The sequence below is a fragment of the Rhinoderma darwinii genome, chromosome 10 (assembly GCF_050947455.1).
Source record: "Rhinoderma darwinii isolate aRhiDar2 chromosome 10, aRhiDar2.hap1, whole genome shotgun sequence".
In the NCBI taxonomy this organism is placed as follows: domain Eukaryota; kingdom Metazoa; phylum Chordata; class Amphibia; order Anura; family Rhinodermatidae; genus Rhinoderma; species Rhinoderma darwinii.
The window spans coordinates 11645430-11670703 of NC_134696.1; positions in this window are offsets into that span (position 1 = coordinate 11645430).

The window sequence follows — 25274 nt, forward strand, 5'->3', positions numbered from 1 at the left end:
AGTAGCTGTCACTATTATTGGGATCAGTAGCTGTCACTATTATTGGGTTCAAAAGCTGTCACTATTATTGGGGTCAGTAGCTGTCACTATTATTGGGGTCAGTAGCTGTCACTGTTATTGGGGTCAGTAGCTGTCACTATTATTGGGGTCAGTAGCTGTCACTATTATTGGGGTCAGTAGCTGTCACTATTATTGGGGTCAGTAGCTGTCACTATTATTGGGGTCAGTAGCTGTCACTATTATTGGGGTCAGTAGCTGTCACTATTATTGGGGGTTGCAGCTGTCACTATTATCGGGGTCAGTAGCTGTCACTATTATTGGTGTCAGTAGCTGTCACTATTATTGGGGTCAGTAGCTGTCACTGTTATTGGGGTCAGTAGCTGTCACTGTTATTGGGGTCAGTAGCTGTTACTATTATTGGGGTCAGTAGCTGTCACTATTATTGGAGTCAGTAGCTGTCACTATTATTGGGGTCAGTAGTTGTCACTATTATTGGGGTCAGTAGCTGTCACTATTATTGGGGTCAGTAGCTGTCACTGTTATTGGGGTCAGTAGCAGTCACTGTTATTGGGGTCAGTAGCTGTCACTATTATTGGAGTCAGTAGCTGTCACTATTATTGGGGTCAGTAGTTGTCACTATTATTGGGGTCAGTAGCTGTCACTATAATGGTGGCAGTAGCTGTTACCTCTAGAGGATCTGGCTGTTACTGCATGGTGGGCTATGGTTGTCACTTATCAGACCCTCCAATCTACCTACCAACTCTCATCTTTTGAATTGGTTGCTATGGTTACTTCTGGGAAGATGTGGAGTCGAAAAATTAGCAGTTTTCCCCCCATTCTTTTCGGATTGGGGCAGCGACAGAGGCGGTGGCATGGGGATTGGGTGAGGAAGTGGTAAAGCGGATAGGTCGATGGGATTCCCGCCGTTTCCAGCTGTATGTGCGCCCTCAGTTTATATCAGGGGTCTCAAACTCGGCCGGGTAAGTGGGCCGCATATAGAAAAAATGGGAAGTTGACGGGCCGCATTACTTTCAAATTTGATACAATACTAAATTATTGTTAATCAATTAGTTATTTGAACTACTATAACACTATATTACTAGAATAATAATACTACATTACTATAATAATAGCGCTAGGTTTAAAATTTGAGATATTTCTCCACGTGCTTATTTCAACAATCCAACTTTCCAGTTTAAGTGTCGCTAAATGCAGTCCGGCGGCTCAGTTAGCACACATGTCAAGATTGGGCAGCCCCTTTTTAGATAGTGCCGCAGTGCCCTCTGTGGATGCTGCCACAGTGCCCTCTGTGGATGCTGCCGCAGTACCCTCTGTGGATAATGCAACACACAGTGCCCTCTGTAGATAAGGCCACAGTGCCCTCTGTAGATAAAGCCACAGTGCCCTCTGTAGATAAGGCCACAGTGCCCTCTGTAGATAAGGCCACAGTGCCCTCTGTAGATAAGGCCACAGTGCCCTCTGTAGATAAGGCCACAGTGCCCTCTGTAGATAAGGCCACTGTGCCCTCTGTAGATAAGGCCACAGTGCCCTCTGTAGATAATGCAACACACCCCTAGATAATGCCAGTGTCCTCTTCAGATACTGTCACACACCCACTTGTAGATAACGCCACAGTGCCCTCCCTAGAGGCTGCCACAGTGCCCTCTGTAGAGGCTGCCACAGTGTCCTCTGTAGAGGGTGCCCTATGTTGAGGCTGCCACAGTGCCCTCTGTAGAGGCTGCCACAGTGCCCTCTGTAGAGGCTGCCACAGTGCCCTCTGTAGAGGCTGCCCCAGTGCCCTCTGTAGAGGCTGCCACAGTGCCCTCTGTAGAGGCTGCCACAGTGCCCTCTGTAGAGGCTGCCCCAGTGCCCTGTGTAGAGGCTGCCACAGAGCCCTCTGTAGAGGCTGCCCCAGAGCCCTCTGTAGAGGCTGCCCCAGTGCCCTCTGTAGAGGCTGCCTGAGTTCCCTCTGTAGAGGCTGCCCCAGTGCCCTCTGTAGAGGCTGCCCCAGGGCCCTCTGTAGAGGCTGCCCCAGTGATGTCAGGGGCTTGCCCAGAGCTGTAGTCCCAGGCAAAGCGCTAGTAGGCTCTTCCTGGGACTCCAGCTGTGCTCCTGACATCACTGGGACTCCTGCTCTGGGGAAGCCCCTGACATCATTGTCGATGTATGGACAGCGATGTCAGAGGCTTCCCCAGAGTCCCGGAGCAGAGCCGATAATAGCGCTCTGCTTGGGACTCCGCTCTGGGGAAGACCCTGACACACTGTCCATATATGGGCAGCGATGTCAGGGAATTCCACAGAGTCCCGGAGCAGAGCCGACACCAGCGCTCTGCTCGGGACTCCGGCTCTGGGGAAGCCCCAGACATTGCTGTTCATATGTGGACAGCGATGTCAGGGAATTCCACAGAGTCCCGGAGCAGAGCTGACACCAGCGCTCTGCTCGGGACTCCGGCTCTGGGGAAGCCCCAGACATCGCTGTTCATATGTGGACAGCGATGTCAGGGAATTCCACAGAGTCCAGGAGCAGAGCCAACACCAGCGCTCTGCTCGGGACTCAGGCTCTGGGGAAGCCCCAGACATCGCTGTTCATATGTGGACAGCGATGTCAGGGAATTCCACAGAGTCCAGGAGCAGAGCCGACACCAGCGCTCTGCTCCGCTCTGGGCAAGACCCTGACACACTGTCCATATATGGGCAGCGATGTCAGGGAATTCCACAGAGTCCCGGAGCAGAGCCGACACCAGCGCTCTGCTCGGGACTCCGGCTCTGGGGAAGCCCCAGACATCGCTGTTCATATGTGGACAGCGATGTCAGGGAATTCCACAGAGTCCAGGAGCAGAGCCGACACCAGCGCTCTCCTCCGCTCTGGGCAAGACCCTGACACACTGTCCATATATGGGCAGCGATGTCAGGGAATTCCACAGAGTCCCGGAGCAGAGCCGACACCAGCGCACTTCTCGGGACTCCGGCTCTGGGGAAGCCCCAGACATTGCTGTTCATATGTGGACAGCGATGTCAGGGAATTCCACAGAGTCCCGGAGCAGAGCTGACACCAGCGCTCTGCTCGGGACTCCGGCTCTGGGGAAGCCCCAGACATCGCTGTTCATATGTGGACAGCGATGTCAGGGAATTCCACAGAGTCCAGGAGCAGAGCCGACACCAGCGCTCTGCTCGGGACTCAGGCTCTGGGGAAGCCCCAGACATCGCTGTTCATATGTGGACAGCGATGTCAGGGAATTCCACAGAGTCCAGGAGCAGAGCCGACACCAGCGCTCTGCTCCGCTCTGGGCAAGACCCTGACACACTGTCCATATATGGGCAGCGATGTCAGGGAATTCCACATAGTCCCGGAGCAGAGCCGACACCAGCGCTCTTCTCGGGACTCCGGCTCTGGGGAAGCCCCAGACATCGCTGTTCATATGTGGACAGCGATGTCAGGGAATTCCACAGAGTCCCGGAGCAGAGCCGACACCAGCGCTCTGCTCGGGACTCCGGCTCTGGGGAAGCCCCAGACATCGCTGTTCATATGTGGACAGTGATGTCAGGGAATTCCACAGAGTCCAGGAGCAGAGCCGACACCAGCGCTCTGCTCCGCTCTGGGCAAGACCCTGACACACTGTCCATATATGGGCAGCGATGTCAGGGAATACCACAGAGTCCCGGAGCAGAGCCGACACCAGCGCTCTGCTCGGGACTCCGGCTCTGGGGAAGCCCCAGACATCGCTGTTCATATGTGGACAGCGATGTCAGGGAATTCCACAGAGTCCAGGAGCAGAGTCGACACCAGCGCTCTCCTCCGCTCTGGGCAAGACCCTGACACACTGTCCATATATGGGCAGCGATGTCAGGGAATTCCACAGAGTCCCGGAGCAGAGCCGACACCAGCGCTCTTCTCGGGACTCTGGCTCTGGGGAAGCCCCAGACATCGCTGTTCATATGTGGACAGCGATGTCAGGGAATTCCACAGAGTCCCGGAGCAGAGCCGACACCAGCGCTCTGCTCGGGACTCTGGCTCTGGGGAAGCCCCAGACATCGCTGTTCATATGTGGACAGCGATGTCAGGGAATTCCACAGAGTCCCGGAGCAGAGCCGACACCAGCGCTCTGCTCGGGACTCCGGCTCTGGGGAAGCCCCAGACATCGCTGTTCATATGTGAACAGCGATGTCAGGGAATTCCAGAGTCTCGGAGCAGAGCCTATACTAGCGGCTCTGTGTCCCGCGGGCCGCAGATGACAGCCCCAGGGGCCGCATGCAGCCCGCGGGCCGCGTGCTTGAGACCCCTGGTTTATATGATAGTCCAGTCGTAATCCCTCCTTCTCTACACTCCCTCCTGCTCCCCTCGTCGCTTTTTCTCTCCTCCTCCATGTTTCGCTTGCATCCTTACTCGTTTTGTTAATCAGTGGTTTTATTTTTCAGGACCCGCGGGCCGATTGGTGTGGATCGTCGGGCATTCCTACGTTCATTGGGGGGCGGAGCGGGCGGATGTTCGTCCGGACGGGCGGCAGTTGGGTTTTCGGCGGGAGGATGTAGTCGTGCGGTGGCTTGGGAGTAGGGGGATGCTGTGGAGTCGGGTGTTGCCGGACGTGCATCGGTTTGCACTGATGGACAGGGCCCCGGATGTCTTGGTGTTACATGTCGGGGGTAACGATTTGGGTAGTCGTCCTTTTCGTGAGTTGATCAGGGATATAAAATACGATCTACTCAGGTTATGGTCCGTTTTCCCGCGTATTAAGGTGGTGTGGTCAGAGATTGTCCCGCGGAAGTTTTGGCGGCATGCATGATCGGTGCCGCGGTTAAATAAAGCCAGGGTAAAGGTTAATCGGGCAGTTTCGGGTTTCGTGGTGAGAAACGGGGGGGTCTTCGTGCGTCATATGACTTCGAGGATGGCCAGGGTAATTATTAGCTAGGTGATGGTGTGCACCTGACGGCCGTGGGGATTGACCTGTGGACTCTGCGCCTGCAGGAAGGTATCGAAAAGGCCCTCTTGTTGGGTGGGGGCTTGCATACTTAAAGGTGTCTAAGTATGTTCGTGTGGCGGATTGGGGGTCCTTGGAGTTGGTGGTAAATTACTGTGGGGGGGGGATTCATAGGGGGTATGGTCCCTCCCCAATTTATTATGGTTGGTAGTCTGGTCAATTTGGGCTCCTGCTGGGTGGTGTCCCGAGGAGTGGTCAATTTGGGCTCCCGCTGGGTGGAGTCCCGGGGAGTGGTTGCGGTTGAGGTCAGCCAACTGCAGGTATACCGGTGCCCCTGAGCTAGTAGGGTGATGGCTGGGAGTAAAATACTATGCAGGTGGGCTGTTTCGTGACAGACTTTTGTAGCTCCAAGGACTCCCCTTCCATTGTTATTATTATTTGTAAATTGTTGTTCTTGATGTTTGTTTGTAAATAAAATGGCTGCTGTGGCCAAATTTATCCAACCCAAGTGTCTGAGTCTTATTAGAGGGACAGGGGGTTTGGGAAAAGGTATGGCCATTAATGGGGAAGGTGAGTAGATGAAGCCACTTCCCCCCGGTAGGAGTGTACGCACTCTACAGTCCCCTGATCAAGTACAGGCTGGACCCGGCAGAATGCCATAGGGGGAGGCCACCATGATCAGGGATGTAGGAAGGGAAGGAGTTAAGGAGTTAGGGGTGTGGTTAGGAGGGGGCGTATGTGAGTGGGGCGAGGTCAGGTTACTTAAGGGTAGGAGAGAGGAAGGACGCCGCCATCTTTAGTTAACAGCACAGGGAAGCTTGTCCCACCCTCCCTCCCAAAATGTTGTGTTCGTCTGTGTTGGTTATTTTGGTATTTCGCTTTGTTGCTCGTTGTTTTTGTTTTTCCGCAGGTACCAGAGGATGCTGTGGAACAGTTTTGCAATGTCGCAGCAGTTGTATGGCGGATTGGGGGTCCTTGGAGTTGGTGGTAAATTACTGTGGGGGGGGGGATTCATAGGGGGTATGGTCCCTCCCCAATTTATTATGGTTGGTAGTCTGGTCAATTTGGGCTCCTGCTGGGTGGTGTCCCGAGGAGTGGTCAATTTGGGATCCCGCTGGGTGGAGTCCCGGGGAGTGGTTGCGGTTGAGGTCAGCCAACTGCAGGTATAACGGTGCCCCTGAGCCAGTAGGGTGACGGCTGGGAGTAAAATACTATGCAGTTGGGCTGTTTCGTGACAGACTTTTGTAGCTCCAAGGACTCCCCTTCCATTGTTATTATTATTTGTAAATTGTTGTTCTTGATGTTTGTTTGTAAATAAAATGGCTGCTGTGGCCAAATTTATCCAACCCAAGTGTCTGAGTCTTATTAGAGGGACAGGGGGTTTGGGAAAAGGTATGGCCATTAATGGGGAAGGTGAGTAGATGAAGCCACTTCCCCCCGGTAGGAGTGTACGCACTCTACAGTCCCCTGATCAAGTACAGGCTGGACCCGGCAGAATGCCATAGGGGGAGGCCACCATGATCAGGGATGTAGGAAGGGAAGGAGTTAAGGAGTTAGGGGTGTGGTTAGGAGGGGGCGTATGTGAGTGGGGCGAGGTCAGGTTACTTAAGGGTAGGAGAGAGGAAGGACGCCGCCATCTTTAGTTAACAGCACAGGGAAGCTTGTCCCACCCTCCCTCCCAAAATGTTGTGTTCGTCTGTGTTGGTTATTTTGGTATTTCGCTTTGTTGCTCGTTGTTTTTGTTTTTCCGCAGGTACCAGAGGATGCTGTGGAACAGTTTTGCAATGTCGCAGCAGTTGTATGGCGGATTGGGGGTCCTTGGAGTTGGTGGTAAATTACTGTGGGGGGGGGGATTCATAGGGGGTATGGTCCCTCCCCAATTTATTATGGTTGGTAGTCTGGTCAATTTGGGCTCCTGCTGGGTGGTGTCCCGAGGAGTGGTCAATTTGGGATCCCGCTGGGTGGAGTCCCGGGGAGTGGTTGCGGTTGAGGTCAGCCAACTGCAGGTATAACGGTGCCCCTGAGCCAGTAGGGTGACGGCTGGGAGTAAAATACTATGCAGTTGGGCTGTTTCGTGACAGACTTTTGTAGCTCCAAGGACTCCCCTTCCATTGTTACTATTATTTGTAAATTGTTGTTCTTGATGTTTGTTTGTAAATAAAATGGCTGCTGTGGCCAAATTTATCCAACCCAAGTGTCTGAGTCTTATTAGAGGGACAGGGGGTTTGGGAAAAGGTATGGCCATTAATGGGGAAGGTGAGTAGGTGAAGCCACTTCCCCCCGGTAGGAGTGTACGCACTCTACAGTCCCCTGATCATGGTCCAGTGCCGGCAAGTGCTGTGATTTGGCAGTCTGTATTGACTGGCCAATCACAACGCAGAAGTATTATTTTACCAGCATCTCCTGCTCTGTGAGGGCTCAACTGTGTCCTGGAAACTGACAGAGCCAGATGCTGTGTAGATAGGAATGAAAATGAACATAAAGCCGGCAATCAGTCCCCTCACCAGCTGATAAAACACTACAACCACCATCATCTGGTGATCAGTGTCACCAAACCAGTCCTTAGTCCTGTCCTCAGTCCTGTCCTCAGTCCTCTTATCACCTGTACCCAGCTGTATACCCCTAGATTGCCCACTGCCTGAGGTCCTGGTTAGGTAGCAACGACACTTCTCATTTAGAATTTGGTAGGTAGGTAGGGTTTCCACACTTTCAAATACAGCAGGGTCAATGGTGGACGCTCCGCTCCTATGGTTCAGTTGAAATGTAAAAAAACCAACGCTCATCAGACCTGTCATCGCCTGTCATCAGACCTGTCATCGCCTGTCATCAGACCTGCAATCGCCTGTCATCAGATGTGTCATCGCCTATCATCACCTGTCATCAGACCTGTCATTGCCTGTCATCAGACCTGTCATAGCTAATTGTAATATTAGTAAAAACCCAAAATAAACTAAATATTTTCCCTATAGCCAATACACTATGCCCTGTAGGCAGCTGTAATAGTAATGGAGGGAGTGACCCTCTCACCCGGGTTATAAAGCTGGGTGAGAGGATAAAATGCAGAGTAGATGTGTAACTTTAGCAAAAAAAAATATTTTCATATGTTTTTTAATAAATGTATTTTCTGGGCTGCATTTTATGGAATGGTGGGTGGGTTAGCAGTGGGACCTGCCATTCCACCTCCCTCCAGTGCGGGATTTTCAGGCTGCCAACTTCACAACTAATAATTCTTACTATACCCCTAGATGAATACCATGAGATGTGTCCGTCACATAGTCACAATTCTCACTATACCCCTAGGTAAATTTCTTGAGGGGTGTAGCTTCAAAAATTGGGTTACTTCTGTGGGGTTTATAATATTTTGACACCTCAAATCGTCTGTAATCACGGCACAACATGATAAATACCACCATAGTGGGCCTGAAATATTGCATAGTGCTCCTTATTTCCTGAGCCGAACCGTGTGCCTAAACACCAGTTTACATCCACATATGGGGTGTTGCCGTACTTGGTAGAAATTGTGTACAAACTTTTGCCGTGCTATTTCTCCTATTACACCTTAGGAACAAAAATGGAGAAATTTAGATTTTTCATTTTTCATGGACCAAACAACTGTGGGGACAAGTTTTCTAGGCCACTAGATTAATTCCTTTCTTTTATGGGTATAGATTCCAAAATGGCATCATTTTTTGGGGTTTCCACTGTATTGATACTTCAGGGGCTCTGCAAATGCAATATGGCGGCCTTAAAGCATCCCAACAAAATCTGTGCTCCAAAAATCCAAATGGCGCTCCTTCCCTTCTGAGCCCTGCTGTGGGTCCAAACAGCAGTTTATTACCACATATGGGATATTTCCGTAATCAGGAGAAATTGCTTTACAAATGTTGTGGTGCTCTTTCTCCTTTATTCTTTCCAAAAATTAGAAAATTCAACGTTTTTCTTAGAAAAAAAGTAGATTTTCATTTTCACAGACTAATTCAAATAAATTTAGCTAAAAAACCTCTAGAAAAATTCCTTGAGGGGTGTAGTTTCCAGATTGGTGTAACTTTTGGGGTGGTTTCCACTGTTTTGGCACCACAAAAGCTCTGCAAACCTGACATGGTGCCTAAAATATATTCTTAAAAAAAAGGAGGCCCCAAAATCCACTGGGTGCTCCTTTGCTCCAGAGGCCTCTGCCATTAGCACACTAGGGCCAAATGCTTTACAAATTAATTTTGACCAAAAAAACAATAAATTGTAAATTTCACCTGTTATTCCTGTGAAACGCCTAAAGGGTTAAAACACGTTGTGAATGCTGTTTTGAATACTTTTAGGGGTGCAGTTTTGAAAATGAGGTGTTTTATGGGGGTTTCTAATATATGGACCCCTCATAGCCACTTCAGACTGAACTGGTCCCTGAAAAAATAGCCTTTTGAAATTTTCTTGAAAATGTGAGAAATTGCTGCTAAAGTTCTAAGCCTTGTAACATCCGAGAAAAACGAGGCACACATAAACTAGACATATGGGGGATGTGAACTAGTAACTATTTTGTGTGGTATTACTAATTATCTTACAAGCAAATACATTTACATTTTATAGAAAAATCACAATTTTTGTAAATTTTCTTGTTTTTCACAAATAAATATTGAATTTATCGACCAAACTTTTCCACTAATATAAAGTACAACATGTCCCAAGAAAACAATCTCAGAATCGCTGGGATAGGTAAAAGCATTCCCAAGTTATTTCCACATAAAGGGACACATGTCAGATTTGAAAATATCGGTTTGGTTTTTAAGGCCAAAACAGGCTGGGGTTAAAGCCGCTTACTTCTGTGTATTAGATCGCATGTAAGGGCCTGAGGTAATTCCTTTTATGGCTAACAATTACTGATGGATTGGTAGAGCGACATAAGTCTGGTGATCGATGATGAGATATTGCAGAGCAAGGGGCCCATATACTGTTCTTGCATGTGGCCCCCGGCTGTCTACAGCGAGTGCATGGAGTACATTGGGGCCGGTCACATGACGAAGAGTCGTGTCGTCATAAAGGAAGACTGTGTGTCTAGACTTCCGGTCCCCACGGCAGAGCCGACAGCCTATGAGAACCAGCCGGAGGCCGGTCCTCATAAGCTTCCTGTCAGTGTGACTCTCATCGTCACACTGACAGTTTATAATACGTTACACTACCTAGGTAGTGTAATGTATTATAGCAGCGATCAGTGCCGCAGGTCTTCAAGTAAAACAAGTAAAAAATAAAGTAATAAAAATGTTTCATAAAAGTGTAAAAACAAGTTATAAAAGTTACAAAAACAAAAAATGCTTTTTTTCCTATAATAAGTCTTTTATTATAGGGAAAAAATGAAAATGTTAAAAAAAAGTACATATATTTGGTATGACCGCGTTCACAACGACCCAAACTATAAAACTATAATATTATTTTTTCCGCACGGTGAACAGCGCAAAAAAAATAATTGAAAAACTATGTCAGAATCACAATTTTTTTGGTCATCAACCCTCCAAAAATATAGAATAAAAAGTGATCAAAAAGCCGCATGTACCCTAAAATAGTACCAATAAAAACTGCAGCCCGTCCCGCAAAAAACAAGCCCTTACAAAGCTTTTTTGACTGAAAAATAAAAAAGTTATGGCTCTCAGAATATGGTGACACAAAAAAGAAATAATTTTATCAAAAAGTGATTTTATTGCGCAAATGCCACAAAACATAAAAAAAACGATATACATCTGGTATCGCTGTAATCGTACCGACCCGCAGAATAAACTAAAATGTAATTTATAGCGCAAGGTGAAAAGTGTAAAAAAAAAAAGACAAAAAACATTGTCAGAATTTTTTTTTTGTCACTTTGCTTGCCAAAAAAATCTAATAAAAAGTGATAAAAAAATCACATGTACCCTAAAATGGTACCAATGAAAACTACAGATTGTCCCGCAACAAATAAGTCCTCGCACGGCTCCGGTGAAGAAAAAATAAAAAAAGTTCTGTCTCTCAGAATATAGCGACAGAAATTGTGCAGTGTCCAAAAGCTGATAAGATCGGGCGCCATTTATCAGTGCGACATTGGCCACATATCTGCGGATTATTATTTATTTACCAAATTATTATACCCTCTTATTATGTCCTGATGTACTCTGCCCAGCCTACATGTAGCCCCACATTATAAACTGAAATACCAGCAAAACCCCAAACAGAACAGTTACCAAGCATACTCTGCGCTCCAAAAGCCAAATGGCGCTCCCTCCCTTCTGAGCCCCACAGCGTGCCCAAACACCAGCTTACGTCCACATATATGATATTTTATATCCGGGAGAACCCGCTCAACATTGTATGAGGTATTTGTCTTCAGTGGCACAAACTGGGCACAACACATTGTGCATTAAAATGGCATATCAGTGGAAAATTTAAATTTTCACTTTGAACCATCCGCTGCGCATTAACGCCTTTGCGCACCACGACTTAATAGCATGTCGTCGTGCAGGGGGTTATATATGGAGCGGGCTCATGCGCTGCGCCCGCTCCATATTCTGCAGGTGTCCGCTGTGTATTACAGCTGACATCCGGGACTATGGACCGGAACAGAGATCGAGCTGTTACAGGAGCCTGTAAAAATGATATTATACTGCAATACATTAGTACTGCAGTGTATTGTACCAGCGACCTAATGATCGCTCGTTCCAGTCCCCTAAAGGGACTTTTGGGAGGTTTCCACTGTTTTGGTACCTCAGGGGCTTTGCAAATGCGACATGACACCGGAAAACCGTTCCAGCTAAATTTGAGCTCCAAAAGCCAAATATTGTTCCTTCCCTTCTGAATCTTGCTGTGGGTCCAAACAGCAGTTTATTACCACATATGGCGTATTGCTGTAATCAGGACAAATTTATTTACAAATTTTGGGGAGATTTTTCTCCTTTATTCATTGTAAAAATTAAACATTTCTATGTTTTTTCATAAAAAAAATAGGTTTTCATTTTCACGGCCTAATTCCACTAAATTCAGCAAAAAAACTGTGGGGTCAAAATGCTAACTATACCCCTAGAAAAATTCCTTGAGGGGTGTAGTGTACAAAATGGGGTCACTTTTGGGGGGTTTCCACCGTTTTACTCCCTCCAGGGCGTTGCAAACGCGACATGGCACTGAAAACCAATCCAGCAAAATCTGCGCTTCAAAATCCAAATGGCGCTCCTTCCCTTCTGAGCTCTGCCGTGGGTCCAAACAGCAGTTTAGTACCACATATGGGGTATTGCTGTAATCGGGAGAAGTAGCTTTATAAGTTTTGGGGTGCTTTTTATTCTTTATTCCTTGCAAATATTATTTTTTTTCATATTTTGTTCAGAAAAAAGTAGATTTTTACTTTCACAGGCAAACTCCAATAAATATAGCAGAAGACCTGTGGGGTCAAGATGCTAACTATACCCCTAGATAAATTCCTTGAGGGGTGCAGTTTCCAAAACCGTGTCACTTTTGGGGGATTTCCACTGTTTTGGCACTACAAGACCTCTTCAAACCCAACATGGTGCCTAAAATATATTCTAAAAAAAGGAGGCCACAAAATCCACTATGTGCTCCTTTGCTTCTGAGGCCGGTGCTTCAGTCCATTATCACACTAGGGCCACATGTGGGATATTTCTAAAAACTGCAGAATCTGGGCAATAAATATTGTGTTGCGTTTCTCTAGTAAAACCTTCTGTATTACAAATAAAATGGTTTACCAATGAATTGCAGCAAAAAAAAAATAAATTTGTCAATTTCCCCTCTACATTGCTTTAATTCTTGTGAAACGCCTAAAGAGTTAAGAAACTTTCTGAATGCTGTTTTGAATACTTTGAGGGGTGCAGTTTTTAATATGGGGTGATTTATGGGGTCTATCTAGTACATAAGGCCCTCAAAGCCGCTTTAGAACTGAACTGGTCCTTGTAAGAATCGCCTTTTGAAATTTTCTAGAAAATGTGAGAAATTGCTGATAAAGTTCTAAGCCTTGTAACGTAATAGAAAAATAAAATAATGTTCAAAAAACGATGCAAATATAAAGTAGACATATGGAATATGTGAAATTTTAACTATTTTGTGTGGTATTACTATCTCTTTTACAAGCAGATACATTTAAAATTAGAAAAATCATAATTTTTGCCAATTTTCTCAAAATTTTGGTGTTTTTCACAAATAAGCAATGAAATTATTGACCACATTTTTCCACTAATATAAAGTACAATATGTCACGAGAAAACAATCTCAGAATCGCTTGGATAGGCAAAAGCATTCCAGAGTTATTACCACATAAAGTGATACATGTCAGATTTGAAAAAATGGGGCTGGTCCTGAAGGCCAAAATGAGCTCGGTCTTGAAAGGGTTAAAGGGCCAATACATGAGGAATGAAGTAAATCATCATTTTTATAAAAACAATGCAAAAAGCTCACGATTGGCCCCCAATATAAAATAAAAAGAGGGGAAGCAGGATAAGAATGGATAATCTGCGTTGGTCCCGCACTTGACCTTGGGTGACGAAGAAAAGTGCAGAGTGTAAAGTCCTTATACCTACAATGTGGAGATATAGATAAAGCTGCATAAACCAGCCAAAGCCACTGGGGGCAGCAATGTATAAAGGTCAGCAGCGTGGAGTGGAAAGGTATAGATGGGATTGTACGTGATTCACTGGCTCTGGTTGTACGATACAGTTATGGGGGACGTCCAGTTTATATAACACAATCATTAAAAAACCCATTTAAGGCATTGTGATTTATTAGAGGGGAGTTCCTCATTCAGGACCCTCACCCATTAATACCCCGAGCCAGGGGCGTAGCTAAAGGCTCATGGGCCCAGGTGCAAAAATTCAGCTTGGGCCCCCCTACTCCTCCCCAACACCACCAGACCCCTGTGCACGCCAATGCCCAGCTAGCTTGCCCGAAAGACCCTATGAATGCCCCCACACTATAATGCCCCCACAGTATAATGCCACCACACAGTATAGTGGCCCCCCATAGCTGCCCCCACACAGTATAATGCTCCCCATAGCAGCCCCCACACAGTATAATGCCCCTTATAGCTGACCACCACAGAATAATGTCCCCATAGTTGGACCCCTACAGTATAATGCGCCCATTGTTGCCCCTCGCACTATAATGCCCTCCAGAGCTGTGTCAACAGTATAATGCCCCTATAGCTGCCCCCACAGTATATTGCCACCCATAGCTGCCACATCAAGTATAATGCCCCCCTACAGTATAAAGCCCCCATAGCTGTCTCATTCAGTATAATGCACCCGCAGCAGCTGCCATATAACCCTCCCCCCTCCAATACCCAGTATAATGCCCCAATAAGTATGTACCTAATAGAAAACTTCTAACATAATTACTTACCTATCCCCGTTCCCACGATGGGTGGAGGATCCTTCTCCTCTGCACTGTGCTGTGAGTGACTCGGCGCAGACAGGCTTAGGGGCCGGGGTGCCGTTTGCGACCCCTATAGCTACACCACTGCCCTCATCTATAAAGAGCGTCTCTCTGGTGGAACCAGCACATCCGTGTATTACATAGAGGGTCAGTATTTTGTTCCCTGGTGGTCTTGGGTAAGGAAAAGGTAAATTGCTGTCTCCTTGGTGGTCTAATAGTTTACCATCCTCCACAGGCTCTAGTGGTGTGTCTGGCCGCTGACGGGAAGCTGAATGCAATATTCACATCGTGATCGAATTCCCTCCCCACACACCATCGATCATACAGATCATGGAATAACATTCGCAACCCCTCAAAAACCTTAAATAAAAGTCAAGCATACAAAATAGTTGGAAGTAAAAGGCTGTGGTGTTTATTATGGGTAACATAAAAATATTAATAAATCTTTATAATCAACTTGAATGAATTAATAAATAAATAATTAAATAAATAATGTCCAATAACGACATAGAGACAAACCACTAACAAACTCCGCGACGGGGATTCTGTCCTTGAACAAGGGAGGGCGGGCGGGAATTCTGTCCTTGAACAAGGGAGGGTGAGGGGGGGAATTCTGTCCTTGAACAAGGGAGGGTGAGCGGGAATTCTGTCCTTGAACAAGGTAGGGTGGGCGGGAATTCTGTCCTTGAACAAGGGAGGGTGGGCGGGAATTCTGTCCTTGAACAAGGGAGGGTGAGCGGGAATTCTGTCCTTGAACAAGGGAGAGTGAGCGGGAATTCTGTACTTGAACAAGGTAGGGTGGGCGGGAATTCTGTCCTTGAACAAGGGAGGGTGGGCGGGAATTCTGTCCTTGAACAAGGGAGGGTGAGCGGGAATTCTGTCCTTGAACAAGGGAGAGTGAGCGGGAATTCTGTACTTGAACAAGGTAGGGTGGGCGGGAATTCCGTCCTTGAACAAGGGAGGGTGAGCGGGAATTCTGTCCTTGAACAAGGGAGAGTGGGCGGGCTACTTCAAACAGCTTCTTCAGACAATCTGCTGATCCGACCAGACATCCTTTTATCCTCCAGCATTTCCCGCCGCTCAGCTCCTCAAACCAATCCCTGGACAGTTGCCAACATCTGCCTGGTCACAAGGTCAAACCTGAGGAAACTTCTAGAACAAGGTAAATACCGTAAAGCCACACCCCAAAGAAGGGGTGTGGGAAGACACCAAAAGACAAAATAGGGGGAAAAGCAGAATATAGGAAAAACAAGGGAACAGAATAATGGAAAAGAAAGAAGAAAAAAGGGTAAAAGGGGGTGCGAAGTGATCCCATGTGTCCCCCACGCTATTCGCTCTAAAGGGGGCCTCTCATTAGGTTTAATAATGGGCCGCCAGGCTCCCCTGAGTCCGGACTATCACGTGTACACATTTTGTAGCAAGATTTTTTTATTGATAAAATGTACGTCTTATAGTGTAAAAAATATATTAATATTTTTCATAATTCTGAATTTTGCTACAAAAACATTGAGACGTTCTTATTCCTCCAGGTTCATGAGGACAGATCTATGGAAGACTCAGTGTTATTATTATTATTATTATTATTATTGACAGTAATGAAGACAAAAACAGGTTTCAGGTGGTAGAAAATGACTTTACTAAACCGTTTTATAAGCCAACAAACAAGGACCATGAGGATAGTAATCAGTCCGCTGCTTCTCTCTCCTTGTGGTAAGATGATATTTGGGAGAAAGGTTGGAGGTGGTGGATGTCTCGGCACTTGGTTGTATAACCGGAGCTTCTGCAGTTTGAGATATTCCTGCTCGGCTGTGACGTGCCATTCCACCTCGCTGTAGAGTCCGCTGGTCATAAACGGATCTTGTAGATCTTTCTCCCTGATGTAAGTTGTTTTTTGGAGAAAGGTTGGAGCTGGTAGATTTCGTGGCATTTCCAGAGCCTTTGCAGTTTGAGATGTTCCTGCTCGGCTGTGACTTGCCATTCCACCTCGCTGTAGAGTCCGCTGGTATAAACGGTTCTTGTAACTCTTTCTCCCTGATGTAAGATGATATTTGGGAGAAAGGTTGGAGCTGGTGGATTGGTCGCCATCTCTGGAGTTAAGCAGTTTAGGATGTTCCCAGAGAAGTTCCTGCTCGGCTGTGACGTGCCATTCCACCTCATCTGTAGTGTCCACTGTTTATAAATGGTTCTTCTCGCTCTTGGAGATGGTGAAGCTTTTCCAGGTAATTGTTATAGATAAACTCTAAGAAAAGAAACACATATCCACATTATAAATCCCATGATTGTAGTGATGAATAATAATGTTATTACGAGGTCTGGTATACGAGGTGATAATGAGGTGACGTCTACTGACCTGCATATTCTTATAGTAGCTCAATAGATTCACCAGAATGAGGACCAACATCGACCACTCCATGATCTTTGATGTCATTTCACTGATCTGTGAAAAAATATCAAAATTAATATAGAAAAAATTGCGCAAAACAAGAACTTTCCGCCCCAGCCGAGGTTTTGCCGCATTAATATTTATTACATGGAGTCATGTGACTGACGGCGATGCCAAAATGGACCTGACCCATTGTCATATGACACCATATCCATTACATTGCGGACGTCACGATCACCATGGTGCTGAGAACGAGCCCAAAGATTATAGGTCCAATTTTTTTCCTATAGAACGGCTTCTAGGGGTGCAAATAAAATCTATACAATAATCCAGAATAATCTCATTAATACCGGATTAAAGGAATTTTACATCGACTGGTTTGTACCAGCAGCTCAGCATGTCAATAACTTGATATTATGTATGAGATATACTGTACATACCTTTACACACTGATCTCCAGCACACAGGTGGGTGTATACAGATACCTTATTTCCAATGACTGGTAATTTATTATATAGGAAAATAAAGTTTCTTATGTTTAGTAAGTGTCTTATAGGATTTACTACATATTTATGTGAGATAAATGTTAACATAATACATATATAGCAATGACAGTACCGCTGCTTTCTATTCAGCATCTTCCTGCAAGAAGCTGAACAATGTTACCAGATGACGCTGTGTTACACCAGCATGTCGCCATCTGACGGCAGAGATCAGAAAATGAAGGGAAATGATCACCTCAGGATCTGAAGTTTTCTACATGTGAACCTAAAGACAAGGACGGTTGGATTCCATTCAAATATTATTTAAGAAAGGATACATGAAACCACTAAGGTCACGGCCATTATGCAGGACGCCAGTCTGAAATGGCTGATGAAGTTTCGGCTTTTGGACAATTTGTAGAGGAGTATGGACTGCCAAAGGTTGTAAAGGCTGCCAAACCCGAATGCAATGCAAGCATTAATCCGGTGAGTTATTGGATAATAGTAGGTCTAGAAAACAAGCAGACAGAGGTTAGAGCAAATCTTATGGAACTAATCACTAATTTACCCTCAGAACTTCCCAATAAATCCTAAATAACGTGTTCTGATATAATAACCCCAGAGATATAATGGATCTATAGAGGGGGGTCTCCTGCTTCCCTATTAGAAAGAGCAGAAAGCCACTAACAAAAAATGGCTTCTGCTCTGGGGGGATTGAGGACACACATCTATTACATGGCCGTCCATTCATTCTAATAAGCCATGTAATACCACTTTAGTGTGTGGCCACCCGGTGATAACCGCTGATCATGATCACCAGGGGTTCAGCTGCCGGACCTACAGTAATTAGCTAATTGCCAGCGGGTCCCTATTTAGTGAAGATGGGACAACCCTATCAACGTAAAACATTTATTAACTTACCGAGAATGTAGCCATCATGGCTGTCCCGACGCATGATGACCATCCAATTGCCAGGAGGATCTTTTGAACCAAGGCCTGACGATCCCCAAAGGCTTCAGCATGGAGCATGATGTACTTATAGTGTAGAAACGTCAGGCCCAGAGCTGAAAAAGAGCAAATGTGCCGAATTAATCCTGTACCACGTGTAAAACAACCTAATAACATCTATGAAGCACGGACCAAACGCTAAACCAACAAGAAACCTTCAATAATGGACGGGAACATTTATCTACATCGTCTAATCCGGACAATTATTATCAGTTGAAATTAACAAAACTTTATTTTTATTTTTTAGAAAATTCTGATTACTACTGTAGACTGAGATGGGGCAGGGTGCGACTGATGCCAAGTCTGAGTCATGTCTGACAGTCTGGTTGCTAGGGATACACTACCTAACAACCACAGTCTTGTCCAGCAATGAGTCCCTAGCAACCAGCCTGCATCTCTCACTGACGTAGTAATCACATTTTTGTAAAAAATAAATGTAGGTTTGACCCCAGAGTAATATAATCAGATATAAGACTTTTTATAATAACCCGCCATCCCGCAGAAGTAAGAGCATATTATAATCACTTCCGTGATATTTACTTACAGGCAATGGCCATTCCTATGAATCCTATTCTAAACAGGATATTTTCGGGAAAGAAATTTCCCGTTTCACTGTAAAAGAAAAAGAAAAACGTTCAATGTTAAATAATATAGAAAAATTGTCAGAATTGTTTCATCTTAATAATCAGCAGTCAGATAATAATCTATAGGACTGAGGAGATGCGTTTCTCTGTCCTCTTGCGGCTCCTCTGGGTAATGGAAGCCATTTTGTTAATTAGATATTTCCTCCTTATTTAAGTAATTACCTTATACATTCCCAAACTATAAAAGTCGTGTAATTCTCCATCTTACCTGATGTACATCAGTGGAGGGGCATGGCTGTTGATAACAGTCAGTGTGTAGCTACCAGAGAGCCAGGCCACACACCAAAAGGCCAAGAAGATGGTGAAGAATCCCAGTCCATTGATTTCCATAATAATGAAAAGTCGCCAATCAATTAGAAAATCGCGCTCTGTGTCAATTCACAGAAAGTAAGACCGCGCAGCTGTCACGTGAATATTTATAACCTCTCATTATCTCTCTGTGACATCATAGCTCCGTGATGTCATCATGATGTCACAGTAAGGTCAGTTCTGCTGCTGTCAAGGGGAATTCCCAACTTCTCAGCTCTCTGTGACATCATAGCTCCGTGATGTCATCATGATGTCACAGTAAGGTCAGTTCTGCTCTGGAGCTGCTATGGTTTAGTATCTGCTATGAACTTATATCTGCTATGGGCTTCGCAGACCCCAAAACACAAGTCATTGATGTAGTGACATTTTCGCGTCTTTTTTCACAGAGGTCAATGTAAGGTCATCTGTTATACTGTGCTAATAAAAAGTATTTACCCCCCTCCATTGATTTTTCCATGTTGTTTTGGGTGATGGCATTGTTTCACAGGGGATTACATTTGGTAAAACAAGACTGACAGGACCAATGATGGCATCACCCCCATATAACACAACCTCTAACATTTATATGAAATAACTGAGACCCAGACCAAGATGTGGGGTAAAGTGGGGGTCGGCCACAGCTTTTATTATTAACAATAAATTTGAGGACGTTGTCCGCTGGTTGGATAAACACATTGCAAGATAAACAGGTCACCCTGGGTGCCAGAACATTGCAGGCGCGATGGGCATGCTCCAGTTGTTTCCGGGTGATTTCACGAGCGGTAGAGACAAGATCCTCCTAGAACCGCCGCTGTGACATCTGGAACAGAACAAAATGATCAAAACAGGATGAACATAAAAACTCTGAAACAATTATCAACAAAATGACATTTAAGGCTATGTTCACACGCAAACTCAAAAACGTATGAAAATACGGAGCTGTTTTCAGGCGAAAATAACTCCTGATTTTCAGACTTTTTTTAACAACTCGCGTTTTTCGCGGCGTTCTTTACGGACATTTTTGGAGCTGTTTTTCAATAGAGTCAATGAAAAACGCCTCCACAAACGCCCCAAGAAATGACCTGCACTTCTTTTGACGAGCCGACATTTTACGCGCCGTATTTTGACAGCGACGCGTAAAATACAGGCTCGTGGGAACAGAACATCGTAATTCCCATTGAAAGCAATGGGCAGATGTTTGTAGGCGTATTAGGGGCGATTTTTCAGGCGGAATTCGAGGCTTAAAACTCCCGAATTACGTCTGAAACCACTGCGTGTGAACATACCCTAACTCCTTAACAAGATGCCACATACATGTACGTGACAGTCATTAAGGGAAAGTATGGAGCGGGATCACGGGCTGAGCTCGCTCCATACTTAGCGGGTATTCGCTGTGTAATATAGCCAACACCTCACTGCAACGGACAGAATCAAAAATCACTTTGTCTTCCCGTTTAACCCCTTAGATGCCACAGTCAATCACGACCGCAGCATCTAAAGCATTAGAATGAGAGGGGCGACCCCCTCTGACGTGCCCTTGTGCCCCCACGATGCTCTAGCGGGATGCCGATGGTTATCATGGCAGCCCGGGGGCCTAATGAAGGGTCTGCCATCTTTGTTCTCCGGCAGGGCTTCATAGGTGGCTGTAAAAATCATGATATACTGCAATACTTTAGTATTGCAGTGGATCGTGTGAGCAATCCAATGATTGCTGGTTCAAGTCCACTAGGGGGACTTCTAAACTGAATTTTAAAAAGTTAAATAAAGTTTTTTGCAAATATCCCAAAAAATAATATTTAAATTTCTAAAAAATTCCCCCTCTTCCCATTTTTTCTCTAAAGTAATGTTGAACAACATATAAGTTAGAACAACTCATATCGCCGCGTTTGCAAAAGTCCGAACTATGAGGGTATGTTCACACGAGGTCATTAGGTCATTACGTCCGTAATTGACGGACGTATTTCGGCCGCAAGTACCGGACCGAACACAGTGCAATCATGTTTTCAGTACGAGACAGTTGTCCGGCAGCGAGGCAGGGACTCCTAGCGTCATACATAACTATAATGCTAGGAGACCGGCTCCCTGCACTGTGTTCGGTCCGGTACTTGCGGCCAAAATACGTCCGTCAATTACGGACCTAATGACCTCGTATGAACATACCCTTACAATCTAATGTTATCTAACCCACTCGCTGAACAGCTTAAAAAAAACAAAAAAAAATGTTTAAAACACCCAATTTGCTGTTTTTTGGTCACGTTAGTTTCCCCAAAAAATAGAATAAAAACTAGTCAAAAAGACGCACCCCAAAATGGTAACAACAAAAGCTCGCCTCGCAAAAAATAAGCCCTCACATCGCTCAATCAATGGAAACATAAAAAAGTTATGGCTCTCAGATTTTTGCGACGCAAAACTAATTTTTTTTAACAAATAGTTTTCCAAAGTGGTAAAACATGAAAAAATATAAAGTCGATATCACCGTAATCGTATTAATCCGTAGAATAAAGTGAACATGTAGTTATTACTGCACAATAGACGCCGTAAAAACGAAATCCCCCAGAAATGGCGCATTTGCTTTTTTTTTTTTTTTTGCTAATTTCACCCCACAAATAGTAATAAACTAAAATAAAAAAAACTACATTGGTCGTGTCATTAAGGAGTCAAATCAAGAGAGGGAGTGGGGGAGGGAAAGACGCCAAGCTGCAGGGTCCAAAGAGGACGAAGGGCATTACTATCTTATAGGGAGCTCTATAGCCCCCCTACCATGTGATCACTGGCCAATCCCTGTAGATCATGATGATGTGATGCCACCCCCCATTTATTTATGCTAAGGGCTTATTCAGACGAACGGGATATACGTCCGTGCAACGCGCGTGATTTTCACACACAGACCTTCCCCACCGTGCAGACATGTGCGTGATTTTTACGCTGCGTGAGTCCGTTGCGAAAAAGTCACTACATGTCCGTTCTTTGGGCGTTTTTCACGCATCACGCACCCATTGAAGTCAATGCCACACGGAAGCACTTCCGTGCGGACTGCATTTTTCACACAAGACTTGTTAAGTCTATGTAAATGAGTTGAGAAAACTTGGCCAAACAAGCACCAACCAGGAAGTGGATTTTCACTTGTTGGGTGTCACGGCACAGGGTGTGGACCCACTGGGCCGTACCGCGTAGCGGGAAAGCAGCTGGCCAACAAGGTACAAAACAATGTCTATAGTTCTGAACGGGTAGCTGAGGCAAAGTAGACAGTGGCAAGAACACGACTTGGCTTTCACAGCAGGTAACGATTGTACGGGATGCAGGGCACAGGCAGCAGGAATGGGTAACACTGGGAACTAGAAAACACTGGGAGACCTTTAGCAAGACAGACTAGGGTATACAATGCCCAGCTAGCTTGCCCGACAGACCCTATGAATGCCCCCACACTATAATGCCCCCACAGTTTAATGCCACCACACAGTATAGTGGCCCCCCATAGCTGCCCCCACACAGTATAATGCTCCCCATAGCAGCCCCCACACAGTATAATGCCCCTTATAGCTGACCACCACAGAATAATGTCCCCATAGTTGAACCCCTACAGTATAATGCGCCCATTGTTGCCCCTCACACTATAATGCCCCCCAGAGCTGCGCCAACAGTATAATGCCCCTATAGCTGCCCCCACAGTATATTGCCACCCATAGCTGCCACATAAAGTATAATGCCCCCCTACAGCATAAAGCCCCCATAGCTGTCTCATTCAGTATAATGCCCCCTCAGCAGCTGCCATATAACGCCCCCCCTCCAATACCCAGTATAATGCCCCAATAAGTATGTACCTAATAGAAAACTTATAACATAATTACTTACCTATCCCCGTTCCCACGATGGGTGGAGGATCCTTCTCCTCTGCACTGTGCTGTGAGTGACTCGGCGCAGACAGGCTTAGGGGCCTGGTTGCATTTGCGACCCCTATAGCTACGCCACTGCCCTCATCTATAAAGAGCGTCTCTCTGGTGGAACCAGCACATCCGTGTATTACATAGAGGGTCAGTATTTGGTTCCCTGGTGGTCTTGGGTAAGGAAAATGTAATGACGGGGGTAGGGAAACGGACAAGTTAGCCCTAATCTACCCGCCACTCTGTCCCTGCCTACTTGCAACGACCCGCCCTAGGCGACGGGGTACAACTGGGCGGCGGTCCCTATGCTCAGTAAGTGCAAGAGACAAACAGACAAGGGAACACAAAGCAAAGGGAAATGGGGCAGTTGCCCACGGCAACACCTTGAGCAAAAAGAGTGGTGAACGAGCCGAGTCAAACCAGGAGTGCACGAGGTACCAAACGCAGAGCAGGAGAGTAGTCAGCAAGCCAGGGTCAGTATGGAGCAGGATCAAATAGTCAGAAGCTGTAGCTGGGCCAGGAAACCACACGAGAAGAATCACAAGCAAAGGAGGAACAGGAAAGGCAGGTATAAATAGACAGAGGGCGGGAGCTAGCTCCGTCTGGCCAGGCTGCGATAGGCTCTCCCACTCCTAAGCCTGCCATCCTGAGTGGTGGAAGCTGGAGTCAGTCTCAGAGACATAGACTCAGGTGCAGACTGATTACCTATGGGCGTATACACAGAAGTTGTGCCTGGCAGATCCTTTACAGTACCCCCCCTTTTATGAGGGGCCACCGGACCCTTTCTAAGTGGACCTGGTTTTTTGGGGAAACGAAGGTGGAACCTCCTGACCAATACCCCAGCGTGAACATCCCGGGCGGGTACCCAAGTCCTCTCCTCAGGCCCGTATCCTCTCCAATGGACCAGGTACTGGAGGGAGCCTTGGACTATCTTGCTGTCCACAATCTTGGCCACCTCGAATTCCACCCCCTCAGGGGTGAGAATGGGAACAGGAGGTTTCCTCGAGGGAGCCAAGGACGGGGAGCAGCGTTTAAGGAGGGAGGCATGAAACACGTCATGTATTCGAAAAGATGAGGGCAACTCCAGTCGGAAGGAGACAGGATTGAGGACTTCAATGACCTTATACGGCCCAATAAACCGGGGAGCAAACTTCTTGGACGGGACCTTAAGGCGCAAGTTCCTAGACGATAACCACACCAGATCCCCGACCATAAACAAGGGGTTCGCAGAACGTCTTCTATCAGCCTGAGTTTTTTGTACGCTCTGGGACGCCTCTAGGTTCTTCTGAACCTGGGCCCAGACTGTGCACAGTTCCCGATGAACGACCTCTACCTCGGGATTGTTGGAACTACCAGGTGAGACGGAGGAGAACCGTGGATTAAACCCAAAATTACAGAAAAAGGGGGAGACCCCTGACGAGTTACTGACCCGGTTATTAAGGGAAAATTTGGCGAGGGGAATGAATGAGACCCAATCATATTGACAGTCAGAGATAAAACACCTTAAATATTGTTCTAGAGATTGATTAGTCCTCTCAGTTTTACCATTAGTTTCAGGATGGAAGGCAGAGGAGAAGGACAGATCAATCTCCAACTTTTTACAGAAGGCTCTCCAAAACAATGAAACAAATTGTACCCCTCTGACCGAAACAATATTGACAGGGACCCCATGGAGACGCAGGATGTGTTTGACAAACAAGGTAGCTAACGTCTTGGCATTAGGTAGTTTCTTGAGGGGCACAAATTGGCACATCTTACTGAAGCGGTCTACTACCACCCACACCACCGACTTGCCTTGAGATGGAGGCAAATCGGTGATAAAATCCATGGAGATATGGGTCCAAGGTCTCTGGGGAATGGGCAAAGAACGTAGTAAGCCCGCTGGTCGAGACCTGGGAGTCTTGGACCTAGCACAAACCTCACAAGCGGCGAAGTAGGCCTTAACGTCTTTAGGCCACCAATAGTTTCTGGCAATGAGGTGTTTGGTACCCAGGACGCCTGGATGACCAGATAGTGCGGAGTCATGATTTTCCCTAAGTACCCTTAGCCGGTATTGCAGGGGAACAAACAGCTTGTCCTCAGGAAGGTTCCCGGGAGCTGAACCTTGATCAGCCGCAATTTCAGAGACTAAATCAGAATCAATAGAAGAAATGATTATACCAGGAGGCAAAATTCAAGCAGGATCTTCCTCCGAAGGAGGGCTGGCCACGAAGCTACGCGACAGTGCATCGGCCTTAATATTTTTAGACCCAGCCCTATAGGTAACCAAAAAGTTGAATCTGGTAAAA